At 40.6% G+C, this 13,865-nt stretch overlaps 1 long non-coding RNA gene across 1 annotated transcript in view; it reads left to right on the forward strand.

Annotated features, from left to right (window-relative positions):
- Positions 1-13,865, forward strand: part of LOC310900310 — a 184,719-nt gene that overhangs the window by 58,288 nt on the left and 112,566 nt on the right. The window contains exon 2 of the long non-coding RNA XR_014585004.1: positions 11,996-12,068. This is a non-coding gene — a long non-coding RNA (uncharacterized lncRNA). The remainder of the gene's footprint in view (positions 1-11,995; positions 12,069-13,865) is intronic.

The following is a 13,865-nucleotide window of genomic DNA, read 5'->3' on the forward strand; positions in this document are numbered from 1 at the left end:
TCGTGGCTGAAGATGGGGTTCTTAAGAGCTCCTTCTCTTAAGCACTGACATCCTAAGATACATTACATTGTCTTGGTTTTCTTTGATGCTGTGCATCTATCTAAAGGTGGCAGCTGTCTGTTCTGAGTACCCTCTTTTACATGTGTACAGCCTCCAGCTCCCCCTTCAATCTCCTGCCAACATTCAATGAATCCGTGGATTACGGGCCAGAATATTGTCCTGGGTGACTGCCGAAACTGATCTGCACCTGTGCTCTCTGCTCTTAATACACAGCTGCACAGCTGTGACATTTTTAACCTCATTTTGATTTGAAACAGCCAAGAGGGGAAGCAAGCCTTTAGAAGGATATATGAAAGAACAAATAACTAAACAATTATAGTCTGATAAACTGAAAATAACAATCAGTGGCAAATCTTTTCTGTATTAGAATTAATTTAATTAAATGTATTTCCTGGGCGTTCTAGGCAGGTGGATACTTTCAGAAATGTGTCAATGACATTCTTCTACAAATAACCCCTACCCATTTTCCTTAACCCAACTTTCTTTTGTGCTGCACTACCATACTCTGCACTGTGGGAGTTTCTGTATCTCCATCAAGTTACAGGGCAGACAAGTTCTTCCATGGAACAGGAGATTCTGAGCCCAGGACCACTTAAATTTGGGACTTTTACTGAGCATGATGCAGCCTGTGTCTGGTGCAGGCCTCCTTCCTGCAGTAACATTTGTGCAGAAGGGTAAACACCCTACAAAGTCCCAGAATCACCAAACGGCTGAGTGTGGAAGTCCTCCAGCCCAAGGCCCCGCTCAGAGCAGGGTGAGCTGCAGCAGGAACTTGTCCAGCCAGCCTGTGAATCCCTCCAGGGAGTACCACCTCTTCCAGTGTCGGACCACCCGCACGGTATAAAGGATCTTTCCTAAATGTAAATGGTATTTCTTGTGTTTCAGTTTCCTTCCATTGCCTCTTCTCTTCTCACTGGGCACTGGCAAGAAGCATCAGGCTCAATCTTCTTTTTTCCCCCAGTGCTCAGCACTTACAGACATTGATGAGATCTCCCGGGCACGTTCTCCAGGCTAGACAGTCCCAGCTGTCATCAGCTCTCTTTGTGAGACAGAAGCTCCGTCCCTCCGTCATGTCTGTGTCCCTTCCCTGGACTAGCTGCAGTTATTCCATGTCTCTGTGGTAGTGGGAGCCCAGAATCAGACCCGGCACTCCAGCTGTGTCTCACCCATCCTGAGCAGAGAGCAGGGATCATCACCTCCTTTGGCCTTCTGTCAGTGCTTTCCATAATGCAGCCAATCCCACTTTAGACGTACTGTAAGGAAACATTTTGCTAATATCAAAAGGAAAATATGCAAAATTACTGACTTTTCAAGCACATGAATTTTATGCTCTTTATTCTCTTATCCTACAGACTCTTTTCTTACAACTCTCCCTATGTCTTCTCTTTTTTAAGGAGATTTTGGTATGGTTCTGTCTTGTTTCTGGCTGATTCATTGGCACTGATAGATTCAGAGGTTATTACTACCAGGTAGAGGCATCCAAGTATCTGTCACCTCTATAAAAAAGTTCTGCTTTTTGAATACCACATGTCACAGAATAGCAAGTGTTTTGCTCCCGTGTCTCCAAAACAGATACCCTCACGGCCCATTTCATAGCACTTTGTGCTTCATCATTCATTTTTGTGATGAAATCCGAAGGTGTGCTTTTTTTACCTGGTGGCGAAGCTGTTTGAAGGCCTCAGCTTAATTCATCACTTTCTAATAACAGACTCTTGTTGCTATGATGCCTGGCAAAGGATGTGGCCACCATGACAGCGGTCGCAAGAAGAGAAAATGGGAGACCATCCAGATGGGAATCCTTTCCTACCTAAATCAGTAACAAAATCTGACTGAGCTCGTAAGGCCAGGATGTTGCCCCAGGTCCGGAATGTTCCTCTGTGTACGCCTTCCTAAATCTTTAATTAACCTAAAAGAATTCCTGATGAATTGGAATTTTAGCATGAGATGTATAAAGCCACAACCTGTTAGATGTGGGTTACACTTCAACCATGAAAGCCAACTCCAAAATGCAGGCATGAGCTATACCCACCCCCCTATGTTCACACAATCAGTCCCAAATCAGAGAAATTAATGTGGTTTTTTTTGTTTGTTTGTTTTTCATTTTCTTTTTCTTCTGTCTGACTTTTCTTTGAATGCAGTGGGCAGTATTGGTAGCTCCCCAGCGGACAGATAGCGTGTGTGTGTTGTTGAAAAACTCCAAGACGAATATAAATTGAATAAAACAGACAAGCGTGTCTTCCAGGGTCTGGCAAGCAGAGAGATAATTAAATTGGGATTTAGAAGACACAAGAAGTTTTAACAGGAAAAATTTAAGGAAAAATCCTTAGAGAGTTCTGCCGAATGTTAGAATAATTATATTTATTTCTTAAATAGAGCTTTATTAGCTTTTCTTAATTCATTGTTCTTAGGGGTGAATTCAAGATACTGCCAGTCTTTGACTGATTAATTTGATTGATTCATTTTATTTTGTTTTTATCATACAAAATTGTATTTTAACCAAATTATTTGCTTCAAACACAAACTATGCAAGTGAGACATGTAGGTTAAACATTCTTAAACCTTAGGTTTTTTCATTTTTTTTTAAGCTTTCAGAAATATACCTGTTTTATCAGACATTGCCTAAGTGCAATATTTTAGCTGTTTGGCACGAATATATAAAGAAATTGGGACAACCATGGAGCCATGAGGTGACTGTGAGCTCTACTTTTCTGTCTCATCTTCCTCACAGGCACTGGCACTCCCCAGCCTGGAATTCTCTGGTGGCAGCATTTCATAGTCAGAGGATGTTCAGCTGCAGCCAAAATAAGTCCGTTTTCAAGCTGCTCAGCTTTCAGCTCAAATTGTGACCGCTCTATGGAAAACAGACTCTCTTGTTAGAATAAAAACAATTTAAAAGAACTGAAAATATTTTTTTCTGTGGAACAATTTGGATAGATTTCTGTTGAATACTTTCAGTGAAACACTTCCTTCAAGCCTACTTATAGGAGAAAGTAATATGTGGGACTAACATTTTCCTTTATTACATCTTCTCATAAACTAATTGTTTCATTAAAACTTAATTTTGCTTGATTTTTTAGTGTTGTATTACTAATTCAATCTACAATTTTTAGAAGCAGAAATGAAAACTATTGGGAGCAGTGTCAGGTGGGGGTTCACTAATATTAAGGCTTCCCTTATGCATTTTTAAGCCTTTCTGTAGTTAACAGTATGTTTTTGAAACATGGCAGGGAATTAATCTTGCAATCTGCGGAATTTTGATTTCCCCGTGGAAATCAGCCAGGAATAGGCAAGGCCACAAGCTATGTAAGACTGCCCTGTGCACAAGGGCTGCTCGGGGCTGGCTCTAAGTGACAGCCAAGCACAAGTCCAGAGGGCAGCAAAATGCTCAGGGTGCCTCAGAGAAAGGCTGGCCGTGGCTGCCCCATGGGAAGAACGAAGCCATCCTGCAAACATCCGTCACTGGCTTCACCTTGCTGTTCCCGTGGCCAAGGGCATGCGCTGCCTGCCCGATGGAGGAGAATGCTTGTTTTGGGAAACTGAAAACCCTGATTCCTACCCCAACTACTAATAGGAGTGTTTATAATGTGGACCCTGTGGTAGTATGGATCAAAGCCCTTTCCAGAGTTCTCTATCCACCACTTCAGTCAGGTAAAGAGAAATCCTTCCCTATGTACAAATTAATTAACCGAGAAGCTGAGTTTTTTCTCCCAAAGCTGAGTGTTGAGCATCTGGTAAGAGAAATTTATCTAGTAAGATAAATTCCAGCCATATTTGGTTAGAAAGAGTTTTTCTGAATGTCTGCGATTAGCCCTGCTGCCTGTAACCACCAAGCTTTGGTGTCTTAGGGTTGGAAAGGAGAAGGGAACGTGGGCACCTGGTTTCCAGAAGGTGCCTGGCAGTGGCTCTGTGGCTCCGAGGCAGGGAGCTGGTCCAGGCCGTGGGTGATGGCCAGGCATGGGCGGGTGCTCACTCTGCCTGGGCACTGGGAGCTCCAGCTGCTGCTTCAGCCCTTGCCTAGGGCTCGCTTCTTGGGGTCCGGCTCCTTGCATGTCCTGTACAGTCCCCACAGGCACACAGCAGGAAAAAGGAATTCTTTGCATGTGTAAGGGTAGCACCTATTGTAGCTTCACCGGGCAGGGAGGTGGCTAAATAACTGTGGCACCCAGCTGACATACAGGTGTTGTGTTACCTCAAGGTTATGGTAGTTCAGAGGCAGTCTGTTTGCTAAGCGGTGTAGCATGCTGTATCTTTAAAATCAGACAACGCCTATGTACATAAAGTGTGCCTTCAGTTATTATCGGCAAATAAACCTTTAGTAATGAGGTTTCGGATCTATTGGTCGAGTGTTGATAATAAATCCTCTGTGGAACTGACTTCAGCCCATTAAGCAAGCCTGCTCCTGCCATCGTGGTTGTTAATTTGACGGGACTGTGTCACATTAAGTAGAACAAACATGTTTTCACCCACTCAGCCATCCAGAACCGACATGGCTGTTACTCTAACAACTGGATATTGATTGCAAGCATTCACCCTTCCTGACCTGGGGCTGGTACATGGAAATCGAGCCAGGACTGATTAAGAAATTGCATGTGTTTGTGCACATGTGTGCAGTGTTAACGGTCCACATAAATTTCCAGCCTTTTGAATTCATGTCATGTTAATGCTCTGAGCATGAGATCTGTCACTCGTTTCCTGCAGGGGCCATGAAGCCTCATTTATCTTGAATTACTTATTTGTCTCTATGCTTGTACCCATCTGGTCAGACCATGCTTTCAGGGTCCACTGCCCCATATCTAAAAATTTGTTTATTAGCTGCAGCTATAATAAAAATGTCTGAGGAAATGTTGAAGGAACAATGAGATTTGTTTCTGGTTTTAATCTCAGGTACAGGATAAGTCAGTGGGTACAGTGTTCTGTGTGTTTCTTGTGTGTATTCCTGATACAGCTAGGTATAATGGCTTGAACTGGTCATTTCTGTAGACAAATAAAAAACAACAAGTTAACAGGAAGGAAGGAAGGAAGGAAGGAAGGAAGGAAGGAAGGAAGGAGGCTTTGCATCTGTTTATGAGAGCAGGCTACCTGGCAATAGAAATGTTCAGAACGCTGCACTTTTCTCCTACAAGTTTCCCTCTGCTGCTTAAATCATGTCCACACGCTGATGCACATGCTGTGGGGTTTGAGCGCAGGGGATCAGCCCCCATAGCCCCTATGGCTCAGCTGCCAGAGCCAGCGGCGAAGGCGTCCACTCCTCGCACCAGAGGCAGGAGCCACTCGTTTCCCTCTCAGGGAAGGGGCCTGTGACTTGCCACCAATGCTCCTGGGGTCGCTGAAGCTGTCTGCCATGTCTCACCCCGGGCCGTCCAGCCTGAATGAAGCCATGGGTTTGCAGAAGGTTTGCTCTCCCTTTGGCATTCCCCTCTCACTTTGGTTTTCCTGTGAGGGTTCCACCAGCTGTATACATTGCTCTGTAAAGAGTTATGCTGCATACTCCCAGCTTTACTGTTTTCAAAAGTAGCACTGAGGAGACAATAGTTCCATAATAGCATTAGAAAATTGTCATATTAAAAATTATTGGTTTCAAAGATATAGCAAATGGATGTCAAAATCGCATTGCTCCTGCACTTCATCGCAAAGGAACAAGCAACGCAACTGTGAGGAAAGCAACAACAAACCTTATCTGAATACAGAAAAAAAAGTTAATGGACATGATTCATTCATGGAAAATATAAATACAATACAGTTGAAAAAATCTACAAAAACTTGGGGGAGAAAAAGCAGCATAACTAAATAATAAAGGAAATGTTACAACCACTAAAGGCTGATCTAAGAGGGAGAAAAAAAATCTTGCTATATATGTAAAAACCTTTCTCACTACAGTTTTAGTGAAATACTTCTACTTCCTGAAAAGAAAGAACTTACTGAAAAATGATCCATTTCATGGAGAGATTTTTTCCAAGGGATCTCTTGATATTGAAAGGTCTTTTATTTTCCCACCCTGCTCCTACGTATTTAAAATTATCAGAGAAAATGCTGTTTGAAAACCTGCTAGGAAGAATGCGTGGTGGAATGAAAATTAATGTTCTCTTAGTACAGCTGGTGAAACAATAGAGCTCATGAAACGATCAATCTCAAAAATATATTTTGGTCCTCTGTTTTGTGGCGATCATTGGAATTCAGCTGAGTGGACGTGATGATGAAAAGTGACTCTGGCATCTCTGAGTTAGAAGGGAATTAAAGATTCATGGGAGCTGTGCAGAGGGATGGGAGGCTGGAAGCACAACAGAATGCACAATTAGTCACAGGGGAGAAGCCTGCTGTGAATTTAAAATAATCAATACAGAGCTTTTTCATACAGTTAAGGGATGAACATATTACCCCAGAAAATCAGACTCTTCTTACAGACCAATAGTACTTCAGCATAGTGTATACATACAATCATACAGATAGAGAAAAACATTCATCACAACACAACAAGCAATTAATGTCTGATTGTGGCTAGTCAATATTATCAGTCTAATTTTGATATAATGTTGAATTCTGATGAATATTTCATTTGGAAACTCTACGGCAGAACTCATCTGTAACTCACTAGAAGAATTAGCACTTTACTTCATTAGTAAAGGCATGGAAAATGATTGTTTTCATTTGTACAGAAATTACTGTGTAGCAGCATTATTTAGGAGATGGAGAAGATTCTGGGAAAATAAGCCTTGAACCTTTGGAAGGTTCACAAAAAAGGAAGCCCTCATCCTTTTGACTTTGTCAAAGCAAGCAAAATTGACCAAGCCCCTTTCCCTGGCACAGCAGGATTCGTGTCTGTAGGACCAGGTTGTGCTCCTCCCTTTTGAGGCGGCTTTGGCTTGTGCTGCCTGGTGAGGATAATCCTCACCCAGTGCCATGTCTCATACCATGCCCGGGCATTTTGAGAATTCTGGCTGGCCACGGACAAAACTATGTCAGGGAGAGTGCTAGCAAGTAAACATCTCAAGCAATGTTACACTAGTGATTTATCCTGTGCTGTTCTTTGAGTGCAGATCTATCAAGAGCCTGGTAGCAGCAGCAAAGTGGAGCAAAAGGTGCAGGGAGAAGCCCCGGGGTTTGCCAAAATTTGAAGAATAGATAGCTGGCCTTCATGTTCACATCAGTGCTTCCTGAAGGTTAATTTTACCACAGGAGCTGTCACTGAAAACATCTTCCTGAAAGTTCTATTTCAGATTGAAGAAACACTTGGGATGAATGCATGGTCACGAAAGCAGTTAACACTGTAGAGCTTTACTTTGCGCTTCATGATCCTATAACAGAGATCTGAATGGGAATGGGTATGGCACTAACAGTGTAAGAACTCTGCACTTAAATATCCTCTCTGTAAGCGATTGCATTTAACAAAGCTCATACTCCTTTTGTAGGCACTTTGTAGAGCTGGGCTTTATTGACACAAGGTTTTGCAGACTCTTAACATGATTTAGCAGAAACCAAAGTTTAAAATTGTACAAGGAAGCATCTAAGTCACCTTTAAAAACAGAGATACTATAGCAAGCATGGAAAGCAGCGCGACATACAGCAGGAACCACTCAAGGAACCACTCATCTCCAATAATACTGCATATTAATAGAAAATAATATTTATTATGACTTGCAGTGCAAGGACACAGCAGTAATAAATGACCCTTAGAAAATAACCCTTCCGTCCTTTTCTATAAATGCTATTAATTGCAGAGATTTTTTTGAGGGCCAATCCCCAGAGCCAAAACAATCATGATGTCCTTATTAATGAAAGTCTTTCCGTTAAGTTCAGTGCATTGCCTTAGATCAAGTAAGGAAGGAATCATTTTTAGGAAATCACAACCTGCCTGAACATAGTCCTTAAAAATAAAGAGACTAAATGCAGTTGACATTAACTGTGAATTACACATTGAGAAATTGTCCTCAATCTCTTGCTCGTTTCACCAATTGTCTTACTTCTTCCTTGTTTTGTTTTTCATTTTTGAGGCACACTAATGTGTCCTAACATGTCAATGTCTTTCTTACTGGGAAATCCCTAATTGCACACAACTCCAGGTGCCATCTCCCATGTGCTGAAGGGAGGGAACACTGCATGGAGTTCTTCCATCCGAGGTGCACAGCTCTGCACTGGCATCAGGTTCCCATGTCCCTCTTGCCAACCATCGGTAACAGATGAAGGGGCTGATCCTGAAGCTTTGATTCGTGTTTTCATTACAACTGCACCAAGATATTGGTGTTTTCATTAGCAGAAGTGTCAAAGTGTGTGGAGCCAATATGTCCAACTTGAAGGAAAGGAAATTAAGTCGAGGAAGCTGGTCAAACCAGGCCCTGATTTCAGCTGCTCTGTATCAGCTTGATTAAATGAACACTGCACTGGGCTACCAGTAACATGCAGGGGATTTGATTAAACTGAAATGTGTCAGACAATTATGAAATACCTCTTCAGTAATAACGTGTTCTACTTCTTTGTCCTTTGCTTCACTTGGTTTCATCTGTTTAAAGGCAAAATATTCTTTATGTATCAGTGAGCAAATCTGGTCTACAAATTCACTAGATCTGTTTGATTGCCAAAAACAAAACAACAACAACAACAACAACAAAACACAATTGGAAACTATTATTAGATGGGTATTTTGGATCTTGGGTATGTGCCTAATCTTTGGGTCTGCACCTACTTTTACAGCAAGATGTGCAGGCTGAATTATTCTGTGCTTGCTGATTTTTTGTAGAAAAAGATGTAAATCTGATTGCCAGTGGAAAAGGATCATTATTTGATCTTTATGTTTTAGTTCTGCCTTTTAACTCTGTTGTGTTTTCTTTATAACTAGAAAGGACACAGCCTTGCATTTTTCTCTCAGCATTCTTCCTGTCATTCTTTTACTAAAAGTGCCATGTATTTTTTATATGTGCCACAGGCAGTAACAGTTATGTGACCAGAATGAGAACAAATCTGTAACACTAACACCACTTTGATCATGCTGAAGAGTCCCAATAGTCATTTTTGTCTTTTGTACACTTTACTTGGATTGGATGGAATAAAGGTGTCTACCTCACTGACCTACATATAGTACCTGGGTGGCTTATCCTGCCGAGGAAATTGGAGCGTATTCATGGTATAATGCTGCCTTTCTTTCAATGGAGGGGAGTGGATGATAACAGGGAAAAAAAGTTTAGATCCTCATGACTGACTATCTTAATAACACTCAGCAATTTAAATGAGAGTGCTCAAGTCTATTACAGACTTGTGCCCCCTGCAAACCCCCACTACACTTGGCTTAGGATTTCTTAGCATATTCTTTAAAATCCTATGTGGCTAGATAAAACGCAGGAATTCATTTTGAAGCTTACAGTATAATGTGGTGTATTTATTCAGGCTGAATTTGTATGCTTATTGGTTTTGGGTGCCCATTGAAGTCAGCGGACAGGCACATCCCCAAAAACAACTTTTTGAGAAGTTGAACCTGAAATCTACGCCATTACAAATATATATATTTGTTTTTCTTCTTTCCACATCACCAAGGTTGTTAGTAGTTTCTTATAACAACTGGATCAATGAAATCATGAATTTCTTGAATTTCTCGAATTTCTCGAATTTCTCTCTGAGTAGTGAAGGATTTCTCTCTGAGAATTTCTCTAAGAAGATTTTCTCTCTAGATGTTCTCTCTAAGAATTTCTCTCTGAGTAGTGAAAGGTTGCTTTTAAAAATAAAAACACATGTAAGCTTGCCATATATTTTCACATTTAGGGCACAAATTAGGATATATCAAGAGAAAGCTACTAGGCTTTGTACAGCACTAGCATTTACTATACCAAGTTGCTATTGTGCACACAAAAGACAGCTCTGAAGTTTGCTGTTCCTTCCCTTGCTACTTTTGAATCACACTGTATTCACTGATGAAAGCACAAAAACTCTAAGATCTGTTCTTGTGCTGTGGGCATTCATGGAGAATATGCAGTGTTAAGGAAGCAGTGGGATGATGGTGATGTTCCAGGTGGAATTTTAACAGGTTCTTAGGGGTACATTCTTTCTTAAAATGGGGCCGATTAAGTAAAAGACACATTGAACAGTGTTACACAGTTTTTCCTTCAGCAGAATCAGTTCAGGATCCTTATCCTGAAAGAAGGTGCCAGTCTGTGTGGCACACTGCCATTCCCTTATGGAGCTGCTGGTGGGTGTAGAAGGATGACCTCAATGTTACTTAGTTTATCTTGGGCCAGCTCTTAAATTCTGCTGCCATTGACTGTGGGCCGCCACGACTGTGGGCTGCTACCATTCTGATTTCTTGTGCTCCTGAAATTTCACGGCCATCAACAACTGCCTGTACTGTTTGCGCACCTGCACGATCCCGCATGACAAAAAAGGTTGAGATGAAAATGGTTTTATTTCCTAGCAAGGGAAAGTTAATATTCACCTGCTATGTGGATGGTTGGTCTCTGCCAATCCTCTGCAAAATGTTACAAACTACTTTTGCTTGCTCCACATTATTCTTTATAAGAATCTAGTAAACATATCTAGCAAGTGTACAGCAACTTACTAGAATACACTACCAAAATCAAAAGAGAATTTACTTTCAGATTTGGTGTAGCAGCTGCTTGCTGGATAGCAGCTTGTAGAAGCGATGGAGAAATATAGACTAGAGAAGGTGACAGTCTCTACAAAGTCTCTAGAAAGTGGCTATGGAAAATGGTGTGTGTTTCTCAAAAAAAAATGAAATAGGTATTCCTATAGCTCCTGCTGCTCTTCTGCCTGCAAGATTTAGTATGTCTATCATTGGTACGTTGTGGAGAGAGAAGAAATGGGGTTTGAAGCAAAAAAAAATATAAGATTTTCTTTAGAAAACCAGTAGTGAATGAGCACAGACCATATCTCCTTTTTCTGCCTGAATTTTTGGGACATACTCTTTAAACGTAAGACTTGTAGCCTTGATCCTACCTTATGACAGTTCAGTAGCCACTGTTTAATTTTCTATTGTCCTGCCATGCTATCCTTTAACATCAGGGAGGGAAGAAAGGAGTCTTGCTACTTCGTCCTTCTGTGCATTTATCATACGTCTTGCATTAGTGTAGCTCCTAGAATACTATTTTTATTGCATGAGCAGAAAGTATTCAGAGCATGGATATATTCTACCAATGAACCTCATACATAGCAATTTTGGGTAGCTGGCACATGAGTGAGTTGAGAAAGACAAGGAGAGAAAAGACATATGTAATCCTAAAGCACAACACTTGGGTAGATGGAAAGGCTTTGTTGCTGTTCTACGTTACCAAACCAGCTATGAATAGTAGTTAATAATATTGTCCCTATGCCTTTCAAAACACTTCACATTAGAGCCCCACAAAGAACTCACTGGGGAAAAAAAAATAGAGTTTTAACAAGAAAGAAGTAATTATGAAACAGGGACAAACTAGCTATTTTGGTCCTGTTCTTTTAAGGCAATCATCTACAACAAATAAACAAATGCCCAAACTGCTTGCTTGTTATTGGACTCATTAGAGAGACGACGAGTCTGTCACCAAAGGAAGTGGACGTTGAGAGAATGAGTTTTCAAGGCACAAGCAGACCAATGCTGTCAGCAATCTCTCTTTAATGAGAATTCATATGAGTTTCTATTCAGCATTCTTTATTCTGGCTTTAAAAACTTAAATAGAGTTTTGCCTGCAAAATTGAACGACAAATTGGCTCCTGTAAAATGTATGGAGTCCTTTTCCTAGTGAATGGTCTAATTTTTACTCAGTGATTAAATACAATTTACCTAAAGAAAATTAAAACCCCTTATATCTTCCATGGATATATTGCACAAATTAAGTGTTTTTTTTTTTTTGTATGTTTGTTTGTTTTTGTTGTTGTTGTTTGTTTTTTGCCTTTTTCAAGGAACAATATTTCTAATGTAAATATAAAGCACACACCTGATTTTTTTTTCCTATATCCACAGAAATCTGGATTCTCTGGCTCATATTCCATGAAGAACTTTGATTAAAAGAAAAAGATACAATGTACACCACAAAGTAAGTAACTGATTTTTTTCCCATCATGTACTGCAGACGTACCACATCTTTTTAAAGCTATAATTAACTGTGTTTTTAGCTAGCTGGCTAGTTTTTTTTCTTTAGTTGCTACTGTGTGAGGAATGGGTTATGGTCGTACATCTTGTAAAGGAACTGCTACAGGATTTTCAAAGTCTTTGTCTCTTTGAAAGACAGAAGTCACATTTCCTAATGCATCTCACTGTCTGAACAGGACCCTTAGCTTAGATACTGATGAGCCCTTGGAATGACGCCTGCTGTTGGGCCAGTCTTTGGGACAATAAGAAATTCATAGTGTGATGGTGCCTATAATATTCTGTGTTTTCACATGTATGTGGAATGAATTATGAAATATTAGCAAGTTTCTCCTTGGAAGACTATTAGCTAAGCAATAAATCAACAAAGGATACCTCAATGTGATGAAACTGTTGTAGCCCAGGGTTATTACAACACATGGGGCACCATCAGAGGACTCTAATCCCTCTCAGGAAAAGTAATTTATTACAGCAACATCCTCTGAAATTCCCTTATTAATACTAAAGTTATTGGGATGAAACATTTGGCAAAGCAATATTAGCATTGCTAAGCAGATTGCATATAGTCCCTTTCCTTTTATGAGTTCACATCAATACTCTCATTAATGAAACCTTTCACAGAATACAGCTATCAGATTTTAAATCAGAGATACAATGAAAGCAAGGGTTGTATCTGATGCAATTTGACTATAAAAATCTTTCTTTTAATTTTAACAATAAAATGTCAAAAGCATATACCTGAAGTAGGTATGAAATCCCATACTGTGCTTTAAAGAGTGGCCCAGTAATCCCCTGGTGTGTTTGAAACCATGCAAAACAGTCTTTGCGGGCAGGATACTTCCAAGCCTGGGCAGAAGATGTGGAAGTGGGATTCTCATTGTATCTTTGGCACACAAACATGCGTTTCTCTGGAAATAAGTGGAAAATATTGAGCTATCTTTAAGAGACCTCGGCATCACCCAGTGCTGAGAATTGGCACTGAGGTAGGTTGCTGTCAGTGGCTGTGTGCTGGTTTCTTGACAGACACCAGGACAGGCATGATATGCCTTGACTGGAGGTAGGAGGAGAGATCTGTCATGACGAAGAGCATGTGGGTCACTGTGTCTGTGCAGGCTGGACTGAACACAATCAACTGCTTTAACAAGGACATAGTAGCCGAGAGCACTTATGTCAAGAAATACTTTTACCGCCTGAACAGTCAGGTTTCAAAGACCATAAAAGTGTCTTGGAGAGAGATCTGCCCCATATTATTTCCATATGTTGCCTTTCCTGAAGGGAAAAAACAGAGTATCTGCTAGACCTTTGGAGAAAGCTGGGGAGCAAAATCAGCTCAGAGATCTTTACCACCTCTCTCAGTGTTAGGTGAAATATTTAATCGCACTTCCAGAGTCTAAGATAGGCAAAGCTCAAACGTGGTGAGGTATTCAAGCAAACAAGATAAATGTTGGCAACTGAGAAGTGACTTCTGTAAATCATTGAATGTACTGGTGGGTTTTTGTTGTTGTTGTTTCAGTTTGGTTTTAGTAGGTTTATGTGTGTAGCACCTTTACTCCAGAATGTGTACAGAAAACTATCTGGAATGTCTCATCTCCTATATAACTTATGATCAGAACTGAGTAGGCATTTGAAGTTTTTGTCTTTTTGCCAACTGTTGCAGTTCTGCCCAATCTTTTGGGGAAAGGTAAATGCTGATAGTCTGTTCTGAAACTAATGGAGAGCCCTATGTTCTCCTTCCCCCAGTTAC

Source organism: Anser anser, assembly GCF_964211835.1.
Source record: "Anser anser genome assembly, chromosome: 5".
Classification (NCBI taxonomy): domain Eukaryota; kingdom Metazoa; phylum Chordata; class Aves; order Anseriformes; family Anatidae; genus Anser; species Anser anser.